Raw genomic sequence first — 19,230 nt, 5'->3', positions numbered from 1 at the left:
AGCATGACTCCAGTCTCTACGTCCATCATCACGTGGCTTTCTCCCTGTGTGTACGTGCACAAATTTCCCACCTTTTATAAGGGCACCGGTCATATTGCATTAAGGGCCAATCCTTCTCTGGTATGACTTCATCTTAACGCAGTTAATTACACCTGCAAGGACCCATTTTTAAAGAAGGTCACATTTTGAGATACTGAGGGTTAAGACTTCAACATATCTTTTTTTGTCGGGTGAGGGGGGGACACAATTCAACCCATAGCAATAATCAATCACGTTTCCAGTCCACTTGGAAGCAGAATTTCTTGTTTGCGAAGAAATCTAAGGTTGCCTCTGAAGCCTGCCTTCTTGTGGGGGCCCGTTCTGTCTGCTCTACCGCTGGGCATCAGATCCCCCACCAAGACACAAGGGATTTATTTCATCCATTGTTGGCCCTGAATTATGTAGGGTATCCCTCCTAGAATCTTTATAAATGTCAACCATTTGACTTGAGCTGGAAGAAAAACACTTCAGGATAGAGCAGAGGCAGAGAAAGGAGCAGGGGAGTGAGAAAGTCCCCAGGGTGCCAGAGCAGCACGGGAATGCCTCAGAAACACATTGCCAACCAACCCGGCCCTCTGTATGCTGCTTTGGATGGAGTTGGCAAAATGGACGTGGGTTGAAATCGGTCTCTGAGTGGCAGTTGTGGAAAGTGACTCCTGGCAATCACACCCTATCTCTGCTGAATATGACCGAGACGCATGCTAGCAGGTTGAATGGAGCAATCGGGGCTGTGCACCGACCAGAGGACAGCATCAGAGAGGGACCCCATCTGGGAGCCACGGTCAGGTGGCATTCCAGCACTGACAGTTTGTGGCGTTTTCCCAAGAAGGACCGATTACGTTTGTTATCCAAAATTAAAACCATTTAGCCCTTCCTTCCACCGCCTCCTTCTAACCTCTTCTCCAGCCAGTGGCCCTCAGTGATGCTGATGTGCAGAAGCAGATTAAGCATGTGATGGCTTTTATTGAACAAGAAGCTGATGAGAAAGCAGAAGAAATTGATGCAAAGGAAGAGCTCAACATTGAGAAAGGTCGTCTTGCGCAAACCCAAAGACTGAAAAGGATGGACTACTGTGAGAAGAAAGAAAAGCAGACTGAGCAGCAGACGAAAATTCCAATGTCTAATTTAATGAATCAAGCTAGGCTCAAAGTCCTCAGAGTGAGAGGTGACCTAATTACAGACCTGCTGAATGGAGCAAAACAGAGACTCGGCAAAGTGGTAAAGGATACAACCAGGCACCGGGTGATCCTGGACGGCCCAGTCCTCCAGGTTTGTACCAATTGTCGGCGCTCCGAATGATCGTTCGCTGCAGGAAACAGGATTTCCCTCCGGTAAAGGCCGCGGTGCAGAAAGCGATTCCTATGTACAAAATCACTGCCAGAAAAAGATGTTGATGTCCACATTGATCAGGCGGCTGCCCTGCCTGAGGAAATAGCTGGCAGAGTTGAGATCTATAATGGGGATCGTAAAATAAAAGTTTCCAGTCCCCTAGAAAGCCAGCTGGATCTCATAGCCCAGCAAGCAGATGATGCCAGAAGTACCGGGTGCTTTATGTGGTGCAAATGCCAACAGGAAGTTTTTGGGCTTAGCCTTTGGGAGCGGTGGACGTGATCCACGGCTCTCTGGGAAGGAGGTGTTCCGAACTGTGCCACTGAAGCCTTGGCAGACTCTCTGGCTCGTTCTCAGAGGTGCTCCTGAGGCACCTCCTTCCCAATTCTGCAGGAGCACCGTGAACTTGTGTCTACCTCCTGCTGCATCTAATACCTTACCTGCTATACAGAGGCTGCTATATAAACACACGAATAAATAACTCTTAAGGCAACATTTGACTGTGTGAGCCTTGAAATCTTGAGTGGAATGAAGATCACTACTTTTACGAATTAAAACAGCAATGGAGCCCAGTGTGGGGCTTGAACCCATGACCCTGAGATCAAGACCTGAGCTGAGATCAAGAGTCAGATGCGTAACCGGCTGAGCCACCCAGGTGGACTTCAACAAGAAATTTCTGATGCCTTAAAAACTTGTGTTGTTTCCTATAAAAGATTTGAGAGGTAAAGCTGGGGGGGGGGGGGGGGGGGACTGCCAGCTTGTAAACCAAACAAGGGATAGTGATTAAAATGTGACAAAAACCTTTCTGTATTTAATGAATGGTTCCTCGTCAACAAATAACAGGAATATAAAAAATACAGCCATTTACACTGCTTGGCATTCAACCGTGTCATTGTGCTAAACAGGAAAACAAAGGTACTTAACCTTTGTTTTTTTTGTATTTTGATGGGAGGTGACTGGATCTAGAGGAAATAATTTGGGTCTTGTATAATACTAGCATTTGCTGTTTGTTCATTTAAAAATTTTGGTGGGTAGGGGCGCCTGGGTGGCTCAGTTGGTTGAGTGTCTGACTTCGGCTCAGGTCATAATCTCACGATCTGTGAGTTCGAGCCCCGCGTTGGGTTCTGTGCTGACAGCTCAGAGCCTGGAGCCTGCTTTTGATTCTGTGTCTCCCTGTCTCTCTGCCCCTCCTGGGGCATGAGCCCGCTCATGCTCTTTCTCTCTCTGTGTGTGTCAAAAATAAACAATTAAAAAAAAATTTTGGCGGGTGGGAAATAAACTTTCCTGCTTTGAGTTTTCTCATGCATTAAACGAAGACAATGACATCGGCATTACGGATATATGCACTACACGATGGCAACTGTGCTAGACCGGTACACACCACCATCTTTTTTTCGTCCTCTGATCCCACCCACCTCTCCTTTCAGAGACTGGCCCAGGACTTGGCCTCCTACCAGGGTAAGTCTCAAAAGAGTTGCCACCGCACCTGCGCTCTCACCCGGGTCCTTTCCCACCCTATTCCAGTCAGTTCTCTGTCCCTGGAATTCTGCAGGCACAGCCCCCATGAAGTTCACCAGTGACTTCCATCTGCTACCTCATGCTCAGCCTTCTGTCCTCAGAGCAACATTTCCCAGCTGAGCGCTCTGCCCTTCTGACAACATGTTTCTCCAGGCTTCTAGGACTTCACAGTTGTCTGGAATTCCCCTCACTGCACAGTCCTTTTTCGTGTCTCTGTAGTTTTCTTCTCCTTGTGGACTTCTAAGTGGGAGAAGTACTCCAGGCCCCCGCTCGGGGACAGCCTTCTCCTGTCCTCCCCTCCCTGCCTAGGCCATCAGGTCATCTCACGCATATGCCAACGACTCTTGGTCCGTCGCCTTACCCTGGGAATTACATGTGGCCACGTCCACCCGGAGGTCAATAGGATACTTCAACCTTAACATAACCCAGAGCCCCACTGAACCTCTGCCAGTCTTCATCGCCCTCCACGAGTCTTCCTCTTCTGACTCCATTGGTGTCCCTTCCATCGAGTTGCTGGGGAAAGAACCTAGAAGCCATCCTGGACTCCATTCTGTCCCTTTCCATGTCCGACCCATCCAAGTTGTATCAGGGTTGCTTCCAGAATGTATCTTGAATCCAACCACTTCCCATCATCTCCGTGGCTAAAACTGTAATGCCAAACACCATCATGACTCCACCTGGTGTCTGCCTGGTGGCTGGTCACCCGAGAGTCCATTATCCACACAGAAAGCGAGAATCAGATGACGTCACTCTCCTGCTTGAAGCCTCCCAGTAGCTCTTACTGCCGCCAGAATGGAATACGAAGTCCTTGGCCTGGCCTGTAGTTCTGACACGACCCGGCACCCGTCTTGGTCTCCACCTGAATCTTTAACATTTCCTCCTCATCCATCCAGACCCAGCTTCAGTGGCCACCTGTCTGTCTCCCTCGCATGTCATGCTTCTTCCTTCCTTAGCACCTCTGCACTTCTCTTCTCTGCCAGGAACTCTCTCCCCGAGACTGTCGTGTGCTCTCTCCTCACGATGTAGGTCTTCGATGGTTCCTGCTCAGAGACTGTCCTGACGTGCCTGGCAGGAAGGACCTTCCACCCCATTTCAACGCTTTCCATTACCTCATTTCACCCTCTTCTCAGAACACAGCCCCATCTGACACTATACCTGGCACTTCTCTCTTTATGTGACAGTGTGACGATGGTATGTTTCCAATCCACAGAACGGACAGAGAAATCCATATTCTACATGACACACAGAGGACATGCTCATGACACTTGTGTGGGATGAGTGAAACTTTTAAAATGCCGATAAACAGTAAGCATTCAGTAGATTTGTCTCCTCCTATCCTTTATTTTGGGGGAATAAACTTAAAACCTCTGACTTCTCTTTGTATATTTTTATTTTGCTGCCCTTTATTGTGGTCTCCACGTGTTAGGGTCTAGGCTAGGGGGTGAGGATCTCAAAATGAGTGAAATCTGGTCCTTTGGGAAGGTGTAATCTAGTAGGTGAGGTAGGCACATAAACAGACATTTTTAAAAATTGTGTAAATATATACATGTGTTTAATATACATAATATGATATTGATCATTTTAACCATTCATAAGTGTACAATTCAGGGGCATTAAGTACATTCGCAGTGTTGTTCAACCGCTCTCTCTCCAGAGTTCTCATCATCCTGCCACAACTCTGTACCAATTAAACAATAATTCCCCCCACCCCGATCCCAGGTTACCTCTCTTCTACTTCCTGTCTCTATGAGGTTGCCTATTCCAGGTACCTCCTATAAGTGAAGTCGTATAATATTCGTTCTCTGTGTCTAGCTTATTTCACGGAACATAACGTTTGCAAGGTTCACCCATGCTGTAGCACTTATCACAATTTCATTCCTTTTTATGAATAGTATTCCACTGTATGCATATAGCTCATTTTGCTTATCCGTTCATCTGTGGATGGCATGTGAAAATGCCTGAAATACAGCAGGTACTCAAGAAACATTAGTTTCTTTCCTTGATTGAGTGACTGACTCTGTTAGGTCACCACGGTTGAGGTAGAAGTAGCATCTACGAGGTGGAATATTTTGGTATTTTGATACCATGATTTGTCAATTTTAGGGATGAGATTAGAGAGAGATGTACTTGGTGAGAATAACCAGGAGGGAGGCAAGGCGTGGGTGGTCCGCACTCCCATCTATATACAGGGGGTGACTTGGTGGAGGCGAAAGTTATGCCTAAAAGGATGATCGATGTGGGGCGCCTACAAATGAGGATGGATATGGGCTTCGTAAAACCTTGTTCACTGATCCCACCAAATATGATTGTTGCTGGAAAATACTTGTCAAGGCCCAAGATATGCTTCGACTGATCTTTTGGCTCCACCTAATGGAGTGAAGTGGTATTTCATTGTCTTAAAAGCCAGACATAGTGGTTGTCTTTAGACCCAAATGTAAATGGGGTGGTGTTTGTGTGTTTATGTCTATGGTTGTTCTTAATCTAAACGTGCCTTGTATCATTAAGAATTTAGTTAGGATAACTCTAGAATGTGTCTCATATGCGTGCTACAGGAAAGCAGAGGCAAGGGACTGCAGTAATTTGCCCAGGGTTACTCAGTGAGTTTAGTACTTGTCTTGCAAGAAACTAATCATCTATTCCATGCTGCCCAGGACACAGAAACCCCGAGACTTCGCGTCAGACCATCCCACAGGTAATACAGTGTTTATCTGGCACAACTGGGAGTCCTGTGGCTCTAACTGCTTGGCCTGAGACCAGTGGGCGGGCTCAGAGCTCCTGGTGACTTTTCTAGTGCTCTCTGCTTTTATCTTCATTGTCTTCTTCGGTGAAGTTTACGTCCACCTCTGGCCTCTGGCTTTGCACAGCTGCTCGGTCGCCTTTTCACAAAACCTTCTTTACCCTATGCTATTCTTCCATTTGTCAGCAGGTGTCGGCAAATCTCAGGGAGTAAAACGCACTGTACCAAGATGCAGTCTTTTGTCACAAAATTGGGGAGGAGAGGAGACGGATGAAGAAAATGGGCAGTGATGTACCAATTGTGCCTATATCGATGTGCGCTTCCTTAAAAGGGACAGAGTGTCGTCCTTGAGACATGGCTTGAGATCGGGGTCTAAATACCAGCGCAAGTCTTTCAGGGGCCTCGTCACTTTTGTTACTTAAGTGACTTAAACTCTGAGCCACCACTACCCTGCCTGTAAAAATGAGAACAAACCCTACTAACCTCTCAGGATAAGGTGCCATAGAATGTGTTAGCTTCCTATACTTCCCTATTGCACCCTGGAAGTAGAGTGTTGGTAAAAAAAAAAAAAAAAAAAAAAAAAAAAAAATGGCGGGGAGAAACATCAGTGACTGCCTCCTCTCATTCATTGAGCTGACAACAGATCAATTTACATTAAAAACGTAATCTATAGTCTCTGCATAGATAAGTCATAGAAGGGTTTATTAATCCCCTGTACCGGCCACAACCAATTACCACAGAGGTTTATTGCCTTACAGTCTGAAAGCTGGAAGCCTGAAATCTGGCAGGGCTGTTCTCCATTCTTTGGCTGGTGGCAACACCACTCCAGGCCACTCTGCCTCAGGGTCACATTGCCTTTTTCTCCTCTGTGTGCAGACTCTCTCTCTGCCTCTCTCTAATACGGAAATGTGTGTTTGTATGTAGGGCCCACCCAGATAATCCCTCCATGAGATCTCTCCATCTCATGGTCCTTAATCACATCTGCAAAGACTTGCCAAATAAGGTGACCTTTGTGGGTTCCAGAGATGAGGACCTGACATCTTTGGGAAACCAGTTGTCAGCCCACCGCAGAGGGGATTAGCGAGTGCGCTCTTTGAGGCCCGGGCATGACCCCCAGGATGCAGGAAGTGAGGTTACCTGAGCAAAGATTGTGCAGTAATCTCTCTCTTCCTCCATTCCAAGATAGGGGGTGTTCGGGGAGTTGCAAGAAACTTTCCGGCTTGGCAAATGTGGGAATGGAAGAAGTGTTAGGGGCATGGAGTATTTCTGTGAAGAAATGGAATGCCTTGCACAGAGGCCCTCAAAGTCTGCAATCTGGGCCAATGCACGGAGTGGAAGAGGGTTCGACAAACATTGCCTCCAATTACTCAACTGTGCCACTAGAGTGGTGAAGGAGCTACAGACAATACGTAAAGAAAGGACTATACCTCTGCTTTGATTTTTGTAAAATAAATTCAGACTTACCCTCAGAGAATGGCTGAAGGAAGTTCTCCAAACATGAAAGAAATGACAAAACGATAGAACTTGGGAAATCAGAAGGAAAGAAACAATGAAGCAAGAATGTTCACTTTCATGACTTACTCAACGTGGTGCTAGAACATCTCGCATAGAAAATCTCCCCACATCTAAAAAATACTCCTAAAACTTATGAGTGTACTTAGCAAGGCTACAAGATATAAGATCACAATACAAAAAGCAATTTTATCTCTGTGTACTAAAGATGGACAAGGGGGCACTGACATTAAAAACACACTACTTGCTAAAGTACACACTACTTTACCATTTGCTAAAAGGGAGGGAGAGAGAGAGACAGAAAAACAGGTAGAAATCTAGCAAAATATGTACAAGACTTGTATGTGAAAAGCAACAGGTACTAATAAAAAGGCAAAGAAGGTAGAAATAAATGGAGAGATATACTGTGTTCACAAATTGGAAGATGGAATTTGGTAAAGGTGTGTATATCTCCAAATTGACTTACAGGTTCGACATAATTCCTAACAAACTCCTAGCAAGATACTTTTGTAGATGACAAAATTATTCTAAAATTCACACAGAAAAGGAATGAAAATATTGAAAACAACTTTGAAAAAGGATAAAGTGGGAGGAATCAACCTACCTAAATTTGAGACACGCTTGATAGCTACAGTAAGCAAAACTGTAGTAAGGGCAGTGGATAGACGTATAGATCACTGCAAGAGGAGAGAGAATGCAGAAACTGATACACACGAATATACCCCACTGATTTTCAACAAAAGTGCAGTATCAATAGAAGATCTACAAGTAGCCTTTTGAAAAGATGGCTCCAGAGCGACTGGACCTCCATAGGCAAATACATACATACATACATACATACGCCAGGTGGCTTAGTCAGTTAAGCATCCGACTTTGGCTCCCGTCTTATCTCGTAGTTCGTGAGTTCAAGCCCCACATTGGGCTCCCTGCTATCAGCAGAGAGCCTGCTTCGGCTCCTCTGTCTGTCTGTCTCCCTCTCTCTCTCTCTCTCTCTCTGCTCCAACCCTGCTCATGCTCTCTCTCTCAAAAATTAAAAACAAAAACCATATAGAAGCTGCAGGGGATCAAAGATGTGGCAGGTGCAGACTCTGCACCCACAACACTCCTGGCACTAAGTGCTTTCAAAGGTCCCCGTGAGTGACACACCTCCCTGGTGACTACCCTCAGTATTTTCAAATCATACCTATTGTCTTCAGTAAAGTTAACATAGCCGCTAAGCGATTTACTTTACAGCCATAACAGAAAGCTCTTCAAATCACTAATAACTAAGCAGCTTTTGCCAAGGAGTCAGGAACAGAAGAAAGAGCAGCGAGTTAGATGCCAGGATAACTAGGCTGTAGTCCCCACACTGTCACAGTGCCATGCGTGGGCGAGTCCCTTGAACTTTTGGAGACCTGTTTTTTCCTTGCACAAAATGCTAATAATACCTGTTTTCCTGTTAGAATTTTTTTTTTAAGTTTTATTTCTTTATTTTGAGAGCACGAACAGGGGAGGGGCAGAGAGAGAGAGAGAAGCCCATGCAGGCTCTGAGGTGTCAGAGCAGAGCCCGATGCAGGGCTCGACCTCACAAACCACGAGATCATGACCTGAGCCAAAGTCAAGAGTCAGAGGTTTAACCAACTGAGCCACCCAGGCACCCCACCTGTTAGAGTTTTCAAAGTATAGTCAGAAGCCTGAGGTTCTAATCCCAGTTCTGCTATTTACCAGCAGGGCAATTGTGGACCCATTTTCCTCATCTCTGCCATGGAAAGGACAGTATCACCCCAAACTTCAGAATTCCAGCTCATGCCACATCTCCCCAGGGATTGCTGTGAGACTCGGTGAGATGATAAAACACACTACCAGCTATTAAAGAAAAAATACAAACTAGTGGATATAAAAATTACTTGAAAGGCTAAGGTGTCAAATGTCATTTTTGTCATTGGTTGGAGGGTCCTTCGCAGCCCTGGAGCCCACAGCTACAGCCGCGTGCAGACAGGATGGCTCATGCCCAGCAGCACCCCAGGGACCTCAGGCCCTCCCTTCCCCGAGCCAGGTTCAGGGGGCTTAAAAGTTTCTTGGTGTCCTTAATTCTCTCAGATTTCCAGCTCCATTATCCCTGTTCTGCTGACTGCTAGTTCCCCCTCACTGAGGGCAATGCCTTTATTTTAAATTAAAAAAAATTTTTTTTAAGTTTATTTTCATTTATTTTGAGAGGGGGGAGGGGCAGAAAGAGAAGGAGAGAGAGAGAATCCCAAGCAGGCTCTGCACTGTCTGCGAACCGCAAGATCATGACCTGAGCCGAAGTCAAGAGTCGGAGGCTTGACTGACTGAGCCGCCCCTTTATGTTAATTTCTTGCATGGCCCTGGAAAAGCATTCTTTGCCACCTTTAATCGAATCTAAAATGCCCTCCATTTTAAGTCATATCATTCCTTTATGTACCCCAAAGAGAGAAAAAAAACTGCCGAGGCTGTGACACTGTGTCATGACAGCCCTGCCTGTGAGCGAAATGGTCACATGGGCCTCTCGTGTTGAAATTTCTTTCATCGATTCTGCACCACCTGACAGTCTCCCCGTCTTCAGCTGTGCTGCTTGGCTTTCGACGAGCATTGCTTTGCATGCATCTCAATAATTCAGTGTAATTTAGCTTCACATTATGTCCTTTAAAGCAGTTCTCAAACTCTGACGCGCAGTCACCTGGGGATTTTGCTAAAACCCAGCTCCCGATTCAGTAGGTTTAGGGTAGAGCCAAAGATTCGGCATTTCTAACGACCTCCCAGGTGATGCTGCTCGATCGTGGACCACAGTCTCCGAAGCAAATGTAAAGCACTCGGTTGGTTTTGTAAGAAATAACGGAACTGCAAGCATTTCTTCTGTAATGAACATTCACTTCACAAATAACAAACATATGCCTCACTGCTCTGTCGCCTCGTAAGTTTTCCTTTCGGGACCGAATCGTGGTGTAATCTTTCTGAAGACATTTTACACGGCAATTAAGCCCTGCACATGTAGTACCAACAATACACATAATCCCACCGACGTGATGACAACAGCAACAGCTGTGAACGAGTTGGCACATGCAAGTCACGTTGACACCGGAGGACAGCAATTGTAAGATGTTTTGGATCAGAAGATACATTCCAATGTCAAGCTGTAGAGATGTTAATGTATGAAAAAAATGCGCATCTTGGAATCAATGCAAAATGGGAAGTAATTTATTCTTTCCATTCTCTCTTTCCTATTCTTTTTTTTTCCCCCTCTTAATTTGAAGAAATTTCCTTCAGGGGTTGGTGTAACCTAGTATCTGCCGTAAGTTGGCTTTGCTCTTTGGGCATGAGTTCTCTATCCCATCCAGTCCCATCCAGGGCCCTGTTTGGGCAGTCAGGGCAACTCTCACCCCACTATCTTGCTTGAGGTTCTCTGTACTGGGGCTGAATGTCACCTTCAAGCCTGGCTGCTCATTTTCTTTCCCCTCTGGGGAAAGCCTCTGGGGGCTGAGTTATGGCTACATCTTCTGTGAACTTGCAAAGCCAACGTGCTGCTGGCATGCCAGTAAATGCACTGAGCCTAGCACAAAGTAGGTGCTGAACCAATGTCTGTTGAATTTGGTGTGAAAGTCACAACTGATCAGTGATGCCTGAAATTTCTGAGTCACAGAGGATGTGTTTTATCTCAGGAGCATTTAGTGCTTTACATTAGCTTGAGGTGAGGTTGGGGCGGCAATTTCTATTTGAGAGTAGTTATGCTGGGAATTTTTCTCATCAATTCACATGTTATCAACACTTGGCCTAGTGTGGAATATCATCAGAAAGAGGGGACAGGATAAATAAACACACAATTAAACTAAATCTGTAGATCCACATTTCCCGTGCAAAAAAGTTTGAATTTCTAGGGATTAATAGGTGTGCCAAAGAAATGATTCTGTCTGCCATGGGAATTAAACACGCACCCGTTTGCCCCCCAGCGAACTCAACTATAAAACCTGGACAGGATACATAGCTAATAAGTTTGGGAAATTCTGGCATAAACCAATTTAAATAGGTTTCTTTACTGTACAAACCTGGATTGACTTTATTAAGTGTTGTGAATCTCTAAGAGGGGCTTGTTTGTATTTAGTGTTTTCCAAATATGTGAGTAGAGGTTTTTCGTTTTTTGGTTTTTCTCAGAAGATAGGCTCTCTTGCTTCTATGTGTCCCATGTCCCCATATGTGGATTAGATGGGTATGACATGACTCATCTCTCACCAGGAGATCATGCTTTCTTTTGACAACTGTCGAATTTGGGGAGTGGGGGAACCTGTCAGTTCATGGTGACTTTCACTTGGCCTATCTGATGGGTGGCTATAAACGGTTACTTCTTCTAGGTTACTAATTATACCAGGTTCGCTATTTGTCCCTGTTGGGTGATTCATGTAATAATTAATAAAGTCATACAGTAAGATTAACTTTTCTTGCCTAAAACTCAGTGAACTTGATGAACCGAGAGGTGCCAAGGAAACAAAAGTAATAAAGCAGCTTATGATTGCACAGAGATGAGTTGCTACATAGAACTCTGCCAGAAAGAGCTGAAATGTAGAGATATCCCTCTAATACTATACCGGGAATTCAGAGGAAGGAAAATCCAACAAAGAGCTTTGTTAAAAAAAACAAACAAACAAACAAACATATTGAGAAATAATCAGCACTTTTAGAATAACATTTGTACCTACACTTCGTTTCCAATGCTGTTCCCGGTAAGAGAAAGTATATTAGATATTTGCAGTGTAACAATGATGGCAAACACAGAGGCTTAAAGCAAACTATGGACTGTGTCACAGTTTCTGTAAGTCACAAATCCAAGCAGGGCTCAACTGAGTTCTCTGTTCAGGGTCTCACAAGACTGCACTTAAAGTTTCGGCTGGGGTTGAGGTCTCATCTGAGGCTTGAAGTCTTCTTTCAAGTTCATATGGCTGTTGGCAGAATTCATATCCTTGCAGCTGCAGAATTCAGCCACATTCTACCTGCATCTTCAAGGTTAGCCAGAGAATCTATCTGGCTTTGAATCTCTTTGACAACTTTTAAGTGCTCTTCTAATTAGATCAGGAACATCCTGATCTAATTGTCTCTTTTGATTCATTTAAAGTCAACTGATTAGGGACCTTAATTACATTTGCAAGATCCCTACTGCCATAAAGTAACATAATCTGAGACCCTGGATAGCTCAGTCAGTAGAGCATGTGACTCTTGATCTTGGGGTTGTGAGTTCAAGCCCCATGTTGGGCCCAGAGTTTACTTAAAAAAGAAATACAAAGAATTATGGGACTACACCAAAATTCAAAAAATCATAAAATATTACTCATGGGAGTGATATTCCATCATATTTATGAATCCTGCTCATAGTTAAGGGGCGGGGGAGATTATAAAGGGCATCTACATTGGGTTAGGAATCTTGGGGCCTATTATAGAAGTCTATGGATCATGTGAAATTAACACACATCTCCCTTTATTTACTACTAAACTCAACTATAAAACCTGGACAGAATACAAGAACAGCTATTTGGGAACTCTGAAAAATAAGTCAGCAGGCACATTGGGGAGGAGCCCGGAATTCTAAGTATTGTCAAACTAGCAGATATCAATCAATAAGATCACCTCATAGCATAATACTTAAAACGTTCAGGATGAGAAACAAAATTACCTGACAAATGAAGAACTACAAAAACCTCTACCCATATGAAAAAAGACAAGACACCAAGATACAGGAAGCACACATACAAAAAATCAATCCAAAAGATGGCAAAAAATAGGAATAAAGACATTGGTTCACAAGTTTAATTTGATCGAGAATATTTTTGGTCTTATTTCTTCAAATATTTGTCCCATCATCTCTCTTTCTCTCTGCTTTCCTTTGGCAACTCCAATTACACATACCTTAAGCCACTTGATACCCTTAATTTTTTTTTCAGATTTTTTTCGTTTTGGGTTTTATTTTGCATAGTTTCTATTGCCATGTTTCCAAGCTTACTAATGTCTTCTTATGCAATGTTTTATCTATTAATTCCATCAGTTCGTCATTTCAGATATTGCAGTTTTCATCTGTAGTTCAATTTGGGTGTGCTTTTCTGAAAACATTCTTTATGTCTGTACTTAACCTTGTTAATATCTGAATCACAGTTATAATAACTGTTTTAATATTCTTGTCTAATAGCTAATCTAATATCTATGTCAGTTCTGTGTCAGTTTTGATGGATTATTCCCATTATGGGTTACATTTTCCTTATACTTTGAATGTCTGGCAGTTTTTGATTGGATGCCAGCCATTGTGTTATTACTTTCTTTGGATGCGAGATATTTTGTTTTCCTATAGCCCTTCTTGAGCTTTGTTCTGGGATGCCATTAAATTACTTAGAAACAGTTTGAGCTCTTCAGATCTACTTTCTGATTTATGAGGTGGATCTGAGTCAGTGTTTGGTCGGGGTCTAAATATTTCTCACTACTGAGGCACAACCTTCAGGGGTACTCTGCCCAGTGTCCTGAAACGTCTGATTTTTTTCTCGGCCGACTGCGGGAACAGGCTATGTTCTTGGCCCTTTGGGGATGCCATGTGCCTTTACCTGATCCTATCATATTCTTTCTTCCTCTGGCATCGGGTAGTATGTTCGCATGTGTGTAATGGTGAGAACTCTGCTGAATCTTCGAGGGGACCCCCTCCAGATCTCCAGCATTCTCTCTTGGTGCCACGGTCTCCTGTCTGGTATTCTGTATGTTCTAGCTGCCTGGTCTCCCTGGATTCTCGTCTGCATCTTTTCATCTCCAGGAATCCATCAGGCTCTGCCTTCCTTTAGGCTCCCCCTCCTAGGCTGCAGCTTAGAAGCTCTCTCAAGGTAGTAAGCTGGGGCAATAGCAGAGCTCTCTGAATGCATTTCCTGTCTTTCAGAGATCACCGTCCTCCATTGCCTGATAGCCAGCATCTTGGCTGGTTGCGCCATATATTTGCTTTTTGTCTGTGTGTGTGTGTATGTGTGTGTGTGTGTGTGTGTGTGTGTCTTTCAGGCAGCAGGCAAAAATCTGTCCTTTTGACTCCATCTTGAGTGGAATTTCTCAACCAGTACTCTTTTCCAGTGCATACTGAATAATCACAGTGTTTTGCTGATGAGAAAGTGGGAAATGGAGAGGTTAAAGGTCACAAACCGACCCATCCCCTAATCATGATGCTGCCTCCTGGTGGAGAACATGTGCTTCTCATGTCTTCATGAGAGAAATTTCAGTGGAATCTTTCCAACTCAGCCCAATGCTTGGCTCTAATCATATTTATAAATGCTAATAGGAGTTGCAATCGCAATTATGCTAATCTCTTTGTTTAGGGCCAACTGTTGCAAGCAATTATGGTCAATGAGTTCAATTTGTAAACTGGAATTTATTAAATCTAGCCACTTAAATATACCTCTGTTTTAGGCAGATTGCCTGTAACATTTATAACTAAAGCTATTTACTTTAAAAATATCCTAATGAGACATAAGCACTTATAAAAAGTCTTCATCTCTATTTTCCTTTGATGGAACAAAAAAGGAAAACGTGCCTGCAGTCAGATTTTTGGCCTATTTACTAGATAACAAAGACTCTGTGAAGCTCTTCAGACATATTTCAGAGGATGTTTTCTGAAGAACCCACCCAGCTCCGGCCCAGAGCCTATATAGGAACTGCAGACTCATGGATAGGAGAAATCTTGTATCCTGGACAGTGGCAAACAGGAGAGTTGGTGGCATGGGTAGGCAGTGAGAGACAATTAGGACAAGAAATTAAACACACAGCAGATTTCTTCATATATGCGGGGCACCTGTCTGGCTCAGTTGGTAGAGCATGTGACTCTTAATCTCAGGATTGTAAATTCCAGCCCCACGTTAGGTGTAGAGATTACTTAAAAATTAAAAAAAAATTCTTTCTATTTGCTTTTCGTACCTTCATTTGGGCATTCATAAAATGTAGCTATGTTAAGTGGATTTAGAACTAGACGTAAGCAAGATTCTGAAGTATAAATTATTCTCACCAGTAAACTGAGATCTGTAACTGAGATGGTCTTAAAGGCAATTGCTTTTTCCAAGAGTTTATGATTCTCTGATGCTCAAGCCACACCTTTTGAGAGGAATTCCACTCAAGATGGAGTCAAAAGGACAGATTTTGCCTGCTGCCTGAAAGACACACACACACACACACACACACACACACACACACACACACACACAAAGCAAATATATGGTGCAACCAGCCAAGACGCTGGCTATCAGGCAATGAAGGACGGTGATCTCCTTTTGCTGGTGGGGGCCACCCAGAACCCCGCTTGTGGTGCCCGGCAAGACTCTACCAGTGTTTGATCTTCTCTCCCAGTTGTCAATGTTGACCTTTCTCGTGACCTATTTCTTCAAGGTCCCATCTCCCCCAGCTAATCTGATCAACCAATACAAGAAAGTTATCCCTCCTGTGAAGGGTGCAGTGGGTGGTGTCAGATCCTGACTAGGGTGAGGTAAGAAAATAAGAGAATTCTTATGTATATTCATTTTTCTTTCATCCGGTCTGATTTATACTTTGTTCCATAATGTGCATAATATATTAGTTACAATATACATAAACAATTAATAAATATATATACAATAGTACATATCTAACATACATATATTTAATCTTAAACTTTCCCTAATTGTGTAAATCTTCCCCCTCTATATTCTGTCAGTTAATCATGAGGACATCACTGTATGCTAGCTCTCTAGGCTTGCTGCATACCTGTCACCTTAAACTTCTTCTTGGCTGCCATCTTGGGACTTACCATTGCTTCTTTCTTCCATTGGTGCATCTATTTCCTGGATCTCTTGTATCCCTTTTCCTGGGCATATTTCTGGTGTATCTAGCTTCTGAGAGCTTCTGGTTGCTTGTCTGAAAAAAGGTAAAAGGAAGGTAAATCTTTAAAGACCTTGTATGTTCGAAAATATCTTTAGTGTGACTTCACAATTAATTGATAACTTAGCAGGATACGGAGGTCACTTTCCCTCAGAAATTTGAGGGCATCGCTTTATTATCTTCTACCTTGCAGTTGCTGTTTAGAAATTCAGTATCAATGTGATTCCCCATCCTTTGTATAAAACCTGTTTTATTTTTATTTTTGTATTAGAAACTGAAAAGACTTTCTCCACACCTTCTCTCTAAAGAGTAACCATCATGCTGGCTTTTATCACTGTAGACTTTTTTGGTGAACATTATATAGGTGGAATCACAGAATATATACTTTTTTGTGTGTCTGGATTCTTTTATTCAACATCATGTTTGTGAGATTCATCACAATACACAGTAATAATTATTCAGTCTCATTGCCTTATGTAACTATTATATGAATGAAATCAATTATGTGTCCCAAATGCTCATTTTGTATATCATCCATTCTTTCTTTATGGATCCAATATATTGTCTTATCTCTCTGAGAATATTCATATAAATTAAATACTTTTTTCTTACCCCCATCTAAACTTTGCTTCCTCTAAGTTCCTTTAAGGGGCGCCTGGGTGGTTCAGTCGGTTAAGCGGCCGACTTCGGCTCAGGTCATGATCTCGCGGTCCATGAGTTCGAGCCCCGCGTCAGGCTCTGTGCTGACAGCTCAGAGCCTGGAGCCTGTTTCAGATTCTGTGTCTCCCTCTCTCTGACCCTCCCCTGTTCATGCTCTGTCTCTCTCGGTCTCAAAAATAAATAAACATTAAAAAAAAAATTAAAATACAGGTGTGTGGGATGCCTGGGTGGCTCAGTTGGTTAAGTGTCTGACTTCCGCTCAGGCCATGATCTCATGGTTTGTGAGTTCGAGCCTCATGTCAGGCTCTGTGCTGACAGCTCAGAACCTGGAGCCTGCTTGGAATTCTGTGTCTCCCTCTCTCTCTGCCCCTTCCCAGCTTGTGCTCTGTCTCTCAAAAATAAATAAACATTAAAAAAGTTTAAAAAATACAGATTTGTTTAAGTCTTTGTATTTTATTTTATATGATTTCCTCAAATGTCTAGTGATCCCTGCATTCTGCTCATGTTTATGCATGAGGTACTAAACAGCTGTTTGCTAGAGCACTGTGTTCACGGGTGGTCTTCCTTGTAGGATGATCTTGCTGCACTATTTTCTTGGAGGAGACTCCTGATGCTAGTACCCTTAGTTTTGCCCTCCTTCTCTGGAGCTGGTCATACTCCACACACAGTGAACTTTCAGGCTGAGGTCCAATCCCGACTCCCAGTATTTTGGGAGCCAACTAGGGGAAAGGCTAGAGAAGCTTTACATGGGACATTGGTATGTGGCCCCATTTTCAGTGTGGCTCCCCACCTTCAGTGGACATGATGTTTCTTGTCCAGAGACCTTCTTCTGTTTTACCTTTTAGAGAAGACACCTCCAGGCATCTCCCGGTGAGGGCAGGAGAATATGCCTGGTGCTTGGATTTAGGGAGGCCACCTAAGGGTCTCACTCATTTTTCAGCAAACTAACTAGACCGATTTTCTGTCTTTAGCTCCATCTTCACCTCTACTTTCAGAAGTATCTGGAGCCACCAGCTCTTGAGTTTCTGGGAGGTTCCACAAAGACAGGGTTTCCATGACATTGCTTTCCAGCTTCCAGATTTGTTGCTATTTGTCCTCTCTCCTCTCCCTTTGTCTTTTGCACTTACGTCATTTTTTTTTTTAAGTTTATTTATTTTGGGAGAGACAGACAGCGTGAGTGGGGGAGGGGCAGAGAGAGTGGGAGAGACAGGACCCCAAGCAGGCTCTGCGCTGGCAGCAGAGCCTGACCCAGAGCTCGAACCTATGAAACCACGAGACCTTGGGGCGCCTGGGTGGCTCAGTCGGTTAGGCATCCGACTTTGGCTCAGGTCATGATCTTGCGGTTCGTGAGTTCAAGCCCCGCGTCAGGCTCTGTGCTGATGGCTCTGAGCCTGGAGCCTGTTTCAGATTCTGTGTCTCCCTCTCTCTCTGACCCTCCCCCATTCATGCTCTGTCTCTGTCTCAAAAATAAATAAACATTAAAAAAAAATTATAAAAAAAAAAAAAAAGAAAGAAACCACGAGACCTTGACCTGAGCTGAAAGCTAAAACTAAGAGCTGGACGCTTAACTAAGCCCCCCGGGGGCTCTGCACTTATGTCTTTCAAAATCCTTTCACTGTTATATCATGAGGCTTCGGACGAGCGGCCACAGGTAGGTATGCTCATTGCTCTAGTTTCAGTCAGAAGTTTTGTTTGATAATTTCTGAACTCCACTGTCTAGCACCTTGACTCTGGTTTTTACAGAATGAAAAAGCTTTCGATACCCAAGGAAGAAGGGATTCTGGTGCCAAAGTTGACAAGTACTTAATTTTTGTTAATATCTATAGGCTTATACACCCCTTCTTTTAGACAAGCCTAATACATTTTGGTTCCTCTGCTTATGGGCTACAATGAACATAATGAGGTCTTTTCATTTTTCCAAAGTACATGTATCATTTGCTGAGTTACCTTCTAGATTACTTAGGAATCTACTGCTGTGGGAGGAGATGTGGGAAAAGAACATTTTTGATGCTATTCCAAATCCACTCGATCATTGGCTTGACCTACGAAGATGAGCTGACACCTTTCTCTTTAAGGAGCTTACCACTTCAGGAGGCATCATTACTCATGCTGAGAAATTGCACTGTAGCCCTCTTAGCGCAGTGGGCAGCGCGTCAGTCTCATAATCTGAAGGTCCTGAGTTCGAGCCTCAGAGAGGGCACAGCTGTTTTGCTGTGCTATAAAGGGGTATTTCAAGAAAATAATGAAAACTTTCAGCAAAGGTGCTTAGAGGCCCTGTACGTGGCCAAGCAGATACAGGGATGCCCCCCACAGAGGGAAGGGTAACTGCCTATGTCCACAGGCAGACCATTCAATCTCATTCATAATAAAAGGAACACAAGCCATCCCCAAAAGGAAGTTGTCCACTTTCCTGAGAATGAAAGAAGGGGCATGGGGGCGGTTCAGTCAATTGAGTGTCCGACTCTTGATTTCAGCTCAGATCACGATGCCAGGGTCCTGGGATCAAGCCCAGCAGTGGGAAAACAAAGAAAAGTGGGAGCCTTGAGCTTAGAAGAACAGCTCGAAATCTCAGGTCTGCCACTTCT

At 43.8% G+C, this 19,230-nt stretch overlaps 1 non-coding gene and 1 pseudogene across 1 annotated transcript; both read left to right on the top strand.

Annotated features, from left to right (window-relative positions):
- The first annotated feature begins 3 nt into the window (after window positions 1-3).
- LOC102960112 lies at window positions 4-1,849 on the top strand (annotated as a pseudogene).
- Window positions 1,850-18,772: 16,923 nt separating this feature from the next.
- Window positions 18,773-18,845, top strand: TRNAM-CAU. The gene has a single exon. It is a non-coding gene; the product is annotated as a tRNA-Met (tRNA).
- The last annotated feature ends 385 nt before the right edge of the window (window positions 18,846-19,230 follow it).

This window comes from Panthera tigris, chromosome B1 (assembly GCF_018350195.1).
Source record: "Panthera tigris isolate Pti1 chromosome B1, P.tigris_Pti1_mat1.1, whole genome shotgun sequence".
NCBI lineage: Eukaryota > Metazoa > Chordata > Mammalia > Carnivora > Felidae > Panthera > Panthera tigris.
This window is presented reverse-complemented; position numbering and strand designations above follow the sequence as displayed.